The 12,693-nt window shown below is 36.6% G+C and overlaps 1 protein-coding gene across 1 annotated transcript in view; it reads left to right on the plus strand.

Annotated features, from left to right (window-relative positions):
* The window catches only part of SEMA3A (semaphorin 3A), a gene marked incomplete at both ends in the record, with an annotated part of 169,519 nt that overhangs the window by 89,459 nt on the left and 67,367 nt on the right, over positions 1–12,693 (plus strand). The window lies entirely within an intron of this gene.

Below are 12,693 nucleotides of genomic sequence, written 5' to 3' on the forward strand. Positions count from 1 at the left end.
TGAAGCCTTTTAACAAAAAAGAAGAGGAAATGTGTGACATATGGTATCAAGTGAGGCACTTGAATCTAAAAACGTTTAAAAAGGCAGCTGTAAGTTTGCATGATTAAAAAGGGAACGGAAGGATATTATGATACATCAAGAAACAAGGAAGAGTTATGAAACTAGAGGTGGACTTGTTGGATGTTTGTTTGCTTTTCTTATCCAGTGGTTTCTAATGTTTTTATTCAATTTATCTTCAAATTCAACCTCCACCTCTGTCTTCCGTTCTGTTTCTCCCAGTGACATCAGCGCTGGCTATTAACACAAAAACTGGGTGGATCTTTGAAGGTTGAAACCAAATCAAAGAACAATTTAGGGAAAGAGATAATTATGTACCAGCTTTTCTTCCCTCCAATATGTTTAAACAGATTAGATTATTTTAATAAGTGTTGTATGTGATGGGAACATTTTAGAATAATATTGTCACATGCATCTCCACTGACTGTATTTGACTCATAAAAGTCAGTTCAAAAGAAAACGCAAATTTATCTCTCTATGAAACAGTGCAGTATGTGTTACCTGATCTTATCCTAAGTTAAGGGACCTATTTCTTTGTAATTTTTGTTTATATGATTGTAGAACTAATTAATTTTCTTTAGAGCTGTAAATCTGTGAGAGGATTTTTTTTTTCTTTCACTGCTGCGTCTTATAAAATCCAAGTGAATAAAGAAACAAGCGGCTATTTGCATATGGCAATTCATTCGTGCATTGGGAAGCCAGCGGAGATATTCCTTGGGAATCACAGGGAGACTAAAGGCTAAATGGACACAAAGGCTGATGCACTCTCCCCAACACAAGCGATCCTTACCAGTTTTGCTTGGCACATTGTGCACAGCTTTGCATATGCTGAGTAAGCTCAGTTGCCATTAGCTTTCCTAGGGTTTGAGGCAGGACTATATACTTTTGTTTATGGCACTGGACAAGGCTCAGGAACTAGAACATTAGCTTTTTGCTTTGGCTTAGATTTCCTGGCTAAATTACCTAATTTCTCTCTGCCTCATTTCATAAGAACAGTCAAATCTGTTCAGACCAAAGGCTTATTTAGCCCAGTATCTTGGTTCTCACAAGGGCCCATAATGGATGGCAGTGGAAGAGAATAAGGCGGCGAGCATGCAGCAGTGCTTAGCGATATAGTCTCCCAGGCTCCAGCACTCGTTGTTCAGGGATTTCCTGAACCAGGGGTGGAATCTCTGTGCTTAATGCTTTTCAGTGACTTGGTTTTGATAAATTAGTACTGGCATTTCTTGAGCTCGTATATCTTTTAATTGCCCACAACATCCCATGCCCTACAAATTGTAACATGTGAAGAACATCCCTTTATTTTGTTTTAAAGCTTCTACCTGCCAGTTTCTCATTGCAGAACAAACCGAGAACAGTGTTCTTTTCTTCATATGTCTTCCAGTGTTCTGTGTGTCTTCTAAAATTAGAAGACTAACTTCAGACAGTACTGAAAATGAAGGAGTACCTTGCCTTTATGCAAGGCTTGGGGTTTTTTTGTTTGTTGTGGAGTTTTTTGTTTGGTTGGTTGTTGGTTGGTTGGTTGGTTTTTTTCTGGTTTGGTAGGGTTTTTTTTGGGGGGGTGGTGGTGTTGGGGGTTTTTTGTTTGTTTTCTTTATTTCTTTCCTTGAAACTCCTAATATTAAATTTGCTTTTTTGATTGATTCTGGGCATTGACCTTATTTATAAAACACAAAAATTTTAAAAAAGCTATTCTGACTTTGAAATCTTTTCTTGATCTATAAAATGAGGTACTGTATTAGTGTTTGCAGAATTGCCTTCTGTGGAAAGATGCAGAAGGAAACAGTGAACATAGTGTTACAGAAAATGCCAGAAAGTCCTTGAAGTAACTACACAAGTTGTTCTAGTTTATTCTAGCTGCCTTCAATCAGTAACATGAGATTTTATTTCTAGCATTCACTAATAAAACTTTTTCAGGCAGAAATGTAGTTTTAAAATTCCCATTTCTTTAATCTGTACAAAAAATGATACTTTTTCTAGTCTTTTGAGGCTTTAATCAGAGGCCACTGAAAACTGGGAGTGCCACAGGCTGAATGGGCCTGGAGCAGACTCTTAGTGACTGACGTAAGAATAAAACACCAGTCTTGCAATTTGACTTCTATGCTACCACTAATGACTCCTGAAACAGGAAGACATCTGGGCTATTATCTCAGATTCCATTTGTAAGTGTTAATTTTAATGCCTGCATACAAAAGAAAAGGGAAAAGATGTGTTTTATTCCCATAGTTTTTCTGTGTATCTCTAAAAGTTCAATATGAGACTAGCAGACTTTGTTAGCCCTCGTGAGAGTTTTCTTACAAGGAAACCCCAGCAACATTGCAGATGTTTGGTCACTTTTCCTACAAGGCCATACCTCTGAGTTCTTCCCTTCCAAGGGACTTATATTTCGACAGGAACCAATTATAGTTGACAAAGTTTCAAAAACTGTCTCCTATTTCTCACGGGTCTATAATAAGCGTTCAAATCTTAGGTAAACAAAGTTTCATCTATAAAGAAAAGATAAGCACAGTAAAGTTCAGAAGGTGCCTCAAATAGCACAAACACCTTCTCCTGTTGAAATGTTTACATCCAAGGTGACAGAAAGCTGAGCAGCATTATCTTACAGATGGTCTGAGAATATTTTAATAAACAAATACAAAGTCATGTGTTTTTTTCCTGACCAATTAGGATCACATTTTCTGGATCCAGGGCCAGTAAGGAAACACTCTGGTTGTGAAACCAAGACAAGATGGTTTAGAAATAACCCATTGATTTCAAAATTGCATTTGTATTCTGAATGTGCAAAAAACACATGGATCATTTTGATAATAATTTTGCACCTCCAAAACTGACTTTTTTTCTTTAGTTAGGTTGGATTTCACTGGGGTTGCACAAGCATTGTTGAGAACAGAACTCAGGTCATTGTCTCAAGGTTCTTTTGTTTATAAATAACAAATTTAAAGGGTGATTTGGCACAGCAGGTGAGATGATTAATATTTCAGGTCTTATTATTTTTGTTTGTGCATGTATGTGTGTGTAATTATACATTTCAAGGATCAACAGCTGAGTATGGTTAAACATTTAATATTTATCTGCATAAATGCAAATGAAGCTAGCATTTCAGTCAGATATCCTAAAACAAGTAATCAGTATGGATTAAGAACACACATGATTTTTCTTCTCAGTGTTTATTACCATTACTTTAATGATGACAAAAAGCAGAAGGGTGATGGTACAGATACAAGTTTAGAAGTCGTATATTCACCAGTTCAAACCTTTTAAATTGATAGTGATGGAGAACAACTGTTTTAATTCTTAGTCATTTGGAAGGATTTGCTGTGACCTCGAGTTAACATGTAAACATGGCAAGGGATATGAGAAAGATTCCTCTGGCGTTCAATGAACTTGAGGGGAATCTTTCTTTGACTTCAGTGGGCTCCAGGTTGAAGCTCTGAGAGCAGTGTCTGAGAAGATATGCACAGAGGTCTCTCACATCGCCTTTGAGATGGCATCACCCTTAGTTGCAGTCTGTAGGGTTTATTGTTACAGTCCTTAATCCTCTTCTGAGCACAAAGGCAGGTCCTGCCTAACTCAATTGATGACCACATCCGCTCCACACTGGGGCTGTGATCTGCTGGTGGGTGATGAAATGTGAAGCAATTTGAATGTCATCTTTCTTCTCAAAAAAGATTAATAACTTAATCATTTGGCTTCCATTAAAGTTGGCTACAGAAAACTATCCCAGAAATCGGCTGAACTTTAAGAACCACTTCTTTTCTGCAAGGGGCTGGTTTATCATACTGTATGATACTAAACTACACTACACTATGCTAAGCTATGCTACGCTACACTACAATCTTACTGCTTGAAACAGCCAGGGGTTTTTGAGCCAAAGTTCTGCTAATTGGAAGGCAGCATTTCTTCTTTGAGAACGTGAATATCAGTAACTGAATTATCTGTTTGGATGCCAAATAGCCCCACCAACAATGTATGTTTTTATTTATGAGTGCACATCTGTAGACATATGAGCTGAATGTATTGCATATTCTTGCCAGTGTCACTGTCTCCCCTTCTGTGGAGTCCTGGGTGCTAGAAAAGCAAGCAAGATAGTGATTAAAGAAGTGAATTTTAATGTCACCCTGAATCAAAAACACTTAAATCCATCTGTTTCTGTGTCAGCAAAGTTTTTGTTGCACTGGGGAAAAGAATATCAAACATTCTTGACTTTTTTAATAAAAAAACCAACCTGTGTGAGAAATACTTGGCTCTTAAACACAGTGCCATGAGGAATAATTGCAACTTGTCAGAGAGAGAGGTTATAATTATGTCTACTGTTAGTTATGTCTCCGTGTGCACAATAGAAGTTAAATTTTCAAATGCATTGTTCTTTAATGCAATACCAGCTATTAACACGTTGAGGATATTATTTTTTGCTAATGAAGAAAAATAAAATGAGGCTGCAGAAGGACTGGGTTGTGTCACACTGAGGAAAAAGTAGAGGAAACAAAGGCAAAAGAGAAGTGCTTATGGCAGAGATTTTAAATCTTAAGCTTTGCCTCTGGAGAAGCAAAATTGCCCAAAGCCTCAGAATTTCAGTTTCTGTATTCCAGGCATTGTTTATGGGTTGTTGGTTTTTTTCTGTTAAATCAGAGTTTGTATCAAACATTTGGATAGACCTGACACACTATAGGCTTGTCCAAGTGAAATGTTGCAGGGAGATTGCAGATTCTTAGAGGAAAAAGCAAAGCTTAATAGTTGTTACAGTAGTTGCTGTGGGTGTAATTCTCTGTCTCTTCTTTGTCACTTACACAAATTCTCTAAAAGCATGCTTACTAGGTCTTATTTCGGGGAAAAAGACTTCATTATATTTTTCTAGGCTTGCTCATTACTCTGTCACTCAGAGTCAGATTTTGAATACTTTAGTTAAGGACATGTGCTTGTATTAAAGATTTTCTTTCATGCTAGGAATTAAAAAGCAAATAGGTTAAAAAGCAAGGCAGGCACATGCCTTAATTTTCAGAATGACTAACAGTTTTGAGTATCAGAATTTTAAATTGCTCACGAAGGTATTCAGTGAAAATCAGAGCCCTTGAGCAAGTCTTAAATTGGGTGCCCAACTCAGAAGCATGCAAAATCACTTGGGAAATTAGAAAATCTTGGCCATATGCTTATATGTTAACTCCACTTGACTAAGTCTTTTCTATATGTTGCTTCCCCAATTTGCACTTGTTTTTGTCTTGTAAATAAGATACCCTTGACTCAGACATGAAAGTTCCCCAGGAAAACTGGAGAACCTTTCTCTCGTTAAACAGCACCCTAATTACAGAAGCGATTTTACAAACAATTCCCCAGGGGAAGTATTTTCGTTCTCATCAGGAAGGGTCTTGAATAAAATAACACCTTTACTAACTTCATTTATTTACAACAGGACACAAGAGTGAGACTGGGTTAGATTTATTGCCATTACATCACTGATGCTCAGTAATTCATAAAACATTGGGTCTAGGAGTTAGCACTGCTGTTATTTCCTCTGATGCCTGACCTCACCACAGTCTTAATAACATACAGGAAATCCAGAAGACAAAGGAGGAAAGCAGTGGTCTTGAATGCTAAAAATAACCATAGAAAACTAGTACAATCATGTAATAGAGTATGGCCCAATAATTTATTTAACATAATAGTAGAATCTGCTAAAGCAATTAGAATCTGTTCCAAATGTTTTTAATGGAAAATATGTTGGGGGTAAGAATAAAAGCACTTAAAGAATTGACTTTTAGGTTATGTAGTTCAGTTACATGTACTGGTTTTAGGTTTGTATATCTTATTGCTTACATATGCAGACCACTTAATAACTTGACTAGAACAGACAGTCACTGTAGCGTGGTTATATTTCCTGAGGTCATCCTGTATGAGCCAGACAGTGATCTTAGGTGATATATTACACTTGACAACCCAGAAAGTTGCAATACAAAGGCATTCTAATTCTCAGTGTCCTCTGAGAATTGTTCAATATCCTTTAAGGTATCCAGTATGCCATTGGAATGGCATTTTTGATGTCTTTACTAATCAGTCAAGGTTAACATGTCATTCATGTTAACTGTGTGTTTCACAGAATCACAAGGTTGGAAAAGACCTTTGAAGATCATCAAGTCCAACCATTCCCATCCTATGCTAAACTATATCCCTATGTACCCTTTTTTTGAACACATCCAAGGAAGGTGACTCAACCACATCCCTGCGTAGCCTGTTTGATTTGGTTTGAGTTGGTTTTGGTGTGGCCTTTTTTGGTTTGTTTTTTTTTTTTCTCTTAAACATAATTGCAAGTTTTCTAAAGGAATAAACAGTATATTAAACTGCAGTTAAAGTATTTGATACTTTTTATGTCTGCTCATTTGTGTTATCCAGAATTAGAATATTTTATCCAAAATATAAATCTAGTCCTTTAAAATTGATGCAGATATGTACATGACATAGTTATGGGGAGAAAAAAAAAAACAAACACATGACATGAAAGTCAGAGAAGTCTGGGTCTTCAGACTGTAAAATCTTGCAAAGCGAAGTTCATAAACATATACTTCTTTTTTTGAACAGCTGCTCAGTTTGACTGTGCCTGCCCTCCTTTTATTTACATATGCTGCACAGTTATTTAAAAGAGGCTATTCTTCATATAAATACCAATATTAGTATGCAAACTAGTATGTTCAGGTGTGAACAAGTCTTCACTATTTGACATTGACACTTGGTTTGTCTTCCAATCATAAGTGGAAGCTCTTACAGATCAAAAACTAGGAATAATGAATAGATTGAACCAGCTCTTCCCGAACAGTTCATTTGGCTACGTTTTCCCTTTCATTAAATTAATTGCATTACAATTATGTAGAAAGATACATAGATAGATAGATAGATAGATAGATAGATAGATATCAAACATTTCTATTCTTGAAAAGGTTTATTATAACTTAATTCATTTAATTTCAGATGAAAGAAGAAATGTAAGATTTTTGTTGATGTTTAATGGAAAAAGGGTTATTGGGACAGAGTTGTCTAAATTCATCATAGTCCAGGGAGACAAATTTTCAAAACTTGTGCTTACCAGAGTTGTCTACCGCATCTTAAGGCATCTCCTGAGTATCATAAGCTAATAGAATTTTCTAATAGGAGTGACATATTGGAGTAAAAGAGGAAACAGAAATGAAGAGTTCTGTTCTGGTTTTATTAATCCACAAAATGAAGAATGGAGCTGGATGTCATCTCAACAGGTCTTTTACCTCACTGTCAGAAATAATATTTTCAGGTATCAAAATGTCTGTGAATAGGTACAGGTAGAATAGCCCCATGGAGTGTTTCTTGGATCTGAGAAAAAACACAGATGAATGTAGAGACTGTTTGAGAAGTCTTGCAGTGATCAGGAAGCTGGGCAAGCTGCTGAGTGTAGGCACAGGATTGGGCAGATCTCTTAGGAGCTTATGGACAGTTTTGCAGGTAAATGCTCTTCAACAAAGCTCCTTCTCCCTCCCCTTTAGCACAAGACAGCAGACCAAGAATGTTTCAGTTCAAGGTCTTCGAGAAGCTGGAGACCTTTCTTTGGGAATGACATATTACTAACCATGTGTCACTTAGACTGATTTCCCACCGGGTTTTAAAACTGGTTTCCAATAACTGCATTCTGCTAAGCCTCAAGTTGGAAAAACAACATGTAAGAAAGGTGTTGCAAAGCCCAGTATCCTCCCGGTGTGTGCAGGTAAAAATCCTACTGCACGTGGAGCTTGAACACTAAAAGCCAGAGGCCTATTGTGTGTATTTTATATTTTTTTTTAATAATCAATGATTTAAAACAGTTGGATTCTTGCTTCAATCACTTTTCACCTCTTTCCCCAATGGTTACCACTTGCCTCAACATTTACATTTGTTTTAATATTTGTATTTTTTGCATAATTTCTCACATTATATTTATTTGCACTTTCACTTTAAAAAAAAAAAAAAAGCATTCCATGGGGATGATTTTAATAAAAGTTTCTTATTAAAAGTTCCATAACAGCATGAATCCCAAAATTGAAACCAAAGTCCTCATATTTAACAGTTTTCATGACTCAATAGATTAAGTGTGAAATAGGAAATATAATAACAATACAACATAGACATATCCCGCACAGTTTTTCCACTCAAAATTATTCTTGAAAAGTAACACAATTCATAAATAAATCATTTCTCATAGAGTGAAGTGCACTTAAAAGACTATGTGAAATATCCTTGATATAGTCATTAAAAGCGTGCACAGAAAGTTGTATTGAGCAAGAGGAAAATTACAAATTCACTGAAATTAATATGCTAGAGGGGAGAAAAATAAAGAATAAAACCCCCACAACCTGAACACCAAAACCAACAGCATCTGTTTCCAAACTCAGGTGTCTCCAACAAAGAGCCTCAGCAGCGTTTTCATTTCAGAAAGACTCTTAGCTCAGACCTAAATTCATATGAAGCATCCTCTGTAGTCAATGAAGAGAGATCTTGCCCTTGGAAACTGCAGTTTTGAGTTGGTCTGACTTGTCATGCAGAGGAATCTGTTGCTTTCTGCTGACTGGAAGCAGGGCAGCAAATTTAGACACCACAATTAGCATGTCTATATAAAGGGGATAAATATAAACCTTAACAAGTCTGAAAGTTGTTCTCTGGACGGAAATAGGGCTGCTTCTTTTGTTCTTACCAACACTGAATAATCCAGAGAACACGGTATTTGAGCAACTTCTGACTCAGAGACATTGCCATTGGCCTTAAAGTCCTTTAAATGGATACTCTTTCCTGATGCACTGTCATGCTCCAGGCACTCCACTCTGGCAAACTGTTGGGATTATTTTTTGAGGGGTTGGGATGGTTTGGTTGGTTGGGTTGTTGGTTTTTTTTTTTTCCCTTTAATATATTTATCTTATAAAACGTTCCATGATAGCACAACAGTAAAAAAAACAGGAAGGTTAATGTTAATATCAATAATGCTCACAGCTGTGGTGAACTCTTATCCTTTTATTAAACAAAGGGTATGATAGTTCCTAAGGATCTTGGTGTTTTGAATCTTTCTGGACCATCCCACGTTACTGTTTGGCAGCTTGTTATGGAAATCAGCTAGCTCCTGGAAGATGTGTTCCTTTCTTTTTATGGTTTGGCGGTTACAAGAGTAAGGATATGAGTTCCTTCAACTACACTAGAGGATCTGGGGAGCATCACTGCTATCAAACCCCTCTACTACTTCCATGCCTTATAATTTAAAGCAGTACTATCTTCTTAGTAGCTGTACACACTCCACCGACAAAGCCTCTTCACATCATTTGCTTGCACTGCATTAATTCATTATTGACCAGCAGCAGGTTTGCTACGTTAAGATCTGCAATTCTGGGATGCTTTCTGTGTGAACTCCCAGGAAAGAAAAATCAGCCTGAAATTCAACAATCAGTGCTGTCCATTCTGGTGGGTTAGCTCTTCCTAACTAACCACATGTGTTCTCACAGACCAGAACTACTAGACTGTGAAAGATTTAAAAACATATTAAAACAAAACCAACTGGTGTGTGTTTTCATCTTTCTTGTCCTTGCTTTGTTGAGACCTTTTTGGATGGGCTAGCTGCTGCCAGAGATATAAAAAAAGGCTTAAAAATTATCATACTAGGTTTATATATACATATATATATATATATAAAAATGGGTATACAGCTGGTCTATATATGTGTATATGTATGTATAACATATTCTAATGGTACATTGGCTGACTGAAGCTACTCAATAGCAAGATATGAAATAAGTCTTGTCAATTAGCAATGTCTTGTCACCACTCAATATCATGGTATTCATCTTGAAGTCAGTAGTTGTCATTATGAGATTGTGGAATTTCTAGACCTAAACAGTCTCTCATTTCAAGTAGTTTTATTATGGATTAAAAAGAAGCATCAATGAGATTTAAACCTAGAGTTTAATAACACAGCACCAACTACACAAAACATGCTACACCAAGGGGTTTACATACTAGTATCTTAAAAAATGTTTGTGGTACATTGCAATGTCCTTTTGGGCCACCAATGCAACTAAAGAAGGTGTTTGGACAATAAATTGGACTCGTAAGGTTACAAAGACCTCTCTCTGATACTGGTTTGTTTTTTTTTAAATTTCTAGAGAATTCCCTTCAGCCCGGCAAGCTTACTTTGCCATAAATTCTTGTCTTTGATTTTATAACAGCCTTTACAAAACTTTAAACCAGTGACCATTTGGTAAATACACATTTTTTTTTCTTTCTGTTTACAGCTATATATAGTATTTGCTGACTCTCTGCAAGGTCATTCTTTGCATTCAATTCACTGTAATACCCAAGAGGTAGCAAAATTATAAACTGATCAGAATGTTTTTCTAAGAGCAAATACTGTTCATTCTTTATAGCTAAAAGCTTATTGCTTGTACTATGCAAGAGAAGGACAAGCTCACACAGTCCAAAGTCCCACTAAGCCTAGCAGAGTCTTGGTTTTTGCTAGCTCATGCATATTGATTTTGGTCCTCAGTCATTGCCCAAGAGCTACCCTTGATCTTTGCTGCCCATACACAGATTTTCAGGTGCAAATTAGGTGGGTAGGACAATTTATAGCACTAGGAGCATGGCCTGAGTTTCCAGTCTGATACAGAGGTTAACTCTCTGGAAAATGATCAAGCACAGCTTTTGTAAAAAATGAAGGGATGAAATTTTGCTGTCAAATATTGTCATTGACTTCTCATCTCATATTTTACTGTTCTGGCCTATTAGGGCAGAATTTGGGTGCAAATGCCACAAACCAGTGACTAGTATGATCAAGTCCTTATCATTAGTCATATGGTTTTGTAAGCTTTTAAAATGGGGATGGGGATATACATAGAAAGGAGTTTATTCCTTTGTTGCCTGTATTTATTTTTGGTTTATAGATAGAGGCAGTTTGAGTTCAGCATCCAAAAAGCTATTTGGGCAAGTTGCCTTATTTGTGACAGGTTAGACTTCCTATAGCATGTTTATCAAAACTCCTTGGGGCCTCAGGCTAACCATGATATATTTATTTGGCACTTAACAGTGTACTCACCCATACATTTGAAAACTTATTATACATGTCTCTACACTGCATTTTAACTGAAATACGAAAACACTGAGGGATTTCCCTGTCATGCCTCTAATTTCAAGTGTTTTATTCCATGAACACAAAGAGAAGGGTAGATCATCTCTGACTGACCTAGTTCTCCACTCTTTCTTGTCTACTACACACCAATATCAGTAGAGTTACAGTAACATAAACCAGAAGAATACAGTCAAAAATCAGATCCTTCCTACACCAAATCTTTTTCCACATCTGTTTCCTATTTGTCTTATAATGACACATGGGATTATTGTGGGAATATATTGTATTTTAACTGTCATGCCACTGACTTTATAGCCTTATCAAATATCCATTGGTGTGCAGGTTGAGCAATTATCTACTAAGAAGAAATCCCAAGAAAATGTAGATTGATAATAACATTTTTCAATAGTGGCTTGTAGCATTAGTGCCATTTTCTATTATTGTAGCTGAGGTCTAGCATTCTCCTCAATTTACCACTTTTATTTATTGTGCAACATCTAGATATGGACCCTACAGCAGAATTTCACAAACAGTTTTCTTTTTCATTATTTATTCATTTCTGGTTAGAAGTAACAAGAGTCAGAAAATTGGATAGGAGTAAGGAATGTGTCTGGACTATTAAGAAATAAGAAGAAAGACAAAGGGAATGGAAGAAATATAATACTGTGCAAGATATTACAGATACAGGATGACTGTATAAACACAATAAGGCAGGCCACATCTACAAGAACATGCCTTAGGAGATTGAGCTTGAATTCTGGGATCAAACTCCATAATGTTTTGTCCAAACTTTTTATCTCACAGTGCAGTAAGACCCTCCAGATAGACTATCCTGCTGACGGGCTGTTTTCCTTTCACCTTTTTCTTCAGTAAATGGAGTGAAACATGATGTCTTTCTGATGTTCCTTTGAAAACGTGTAATATGCACACACAGATATGTGCTTGCATGATGTAATTAAACAAGCCTGTAATAAAAAGTATAACCCATGACCCAGTTACAGAAACATGGAATTAGTGGCTTTTAAAGAGTACCATTTGGATGTATGTTCGGTCACAGGCAGATCTCATGCCTGGATTCAGTATGGAGTAGCAAGATGGAGAAGGCAGAGTGCCATGGAGACCTCTGCTTCCAAACACTTGAATTCACAGCTTGTGAGAAAGACATCAGCTGTTTCCCTGAATAATCTTCACACTATACAAAAAAAAAATACCAAAGAAATTACCAAATAAAGTTTCGGTTGTTTATATTTTTTTTCATCAGCCACTACGTTGTGGAGTGTCAGGTCTCCATTACTGAGCAGAGGAGAGTTGTCCTTGAAAGTGAAATATTGTGTGATGTTTTAAGACTTTTACTTGTGAACACAAGACCATATCAAGACTCTGGAGTTTTCAGGCTAGCTAAGCCTTCATGAAGTTGTAGCCTGAGACTTCTAGAGAAATGAAGCTGAATGGGCAGCTTAGGAACAGTGTATAATTGCTTGGAGGGTAGATATGAAAAGGAAAGTCCCCTGTTCTTTACCATACTTGCAAATGACATAATG

Source organism: Gallinula chloropus, assembly GCF_964237585.1.
Source record: "Gallinula chloropus genome assembly, chromosome: 1".
Classification (NCBI taxonomy): domain Eukaryota; kingdom Metazoa; phylum Chordata; class Aves; order Gruiformes; family Rallidae; genus Gallinula; species Gallinula chloropus.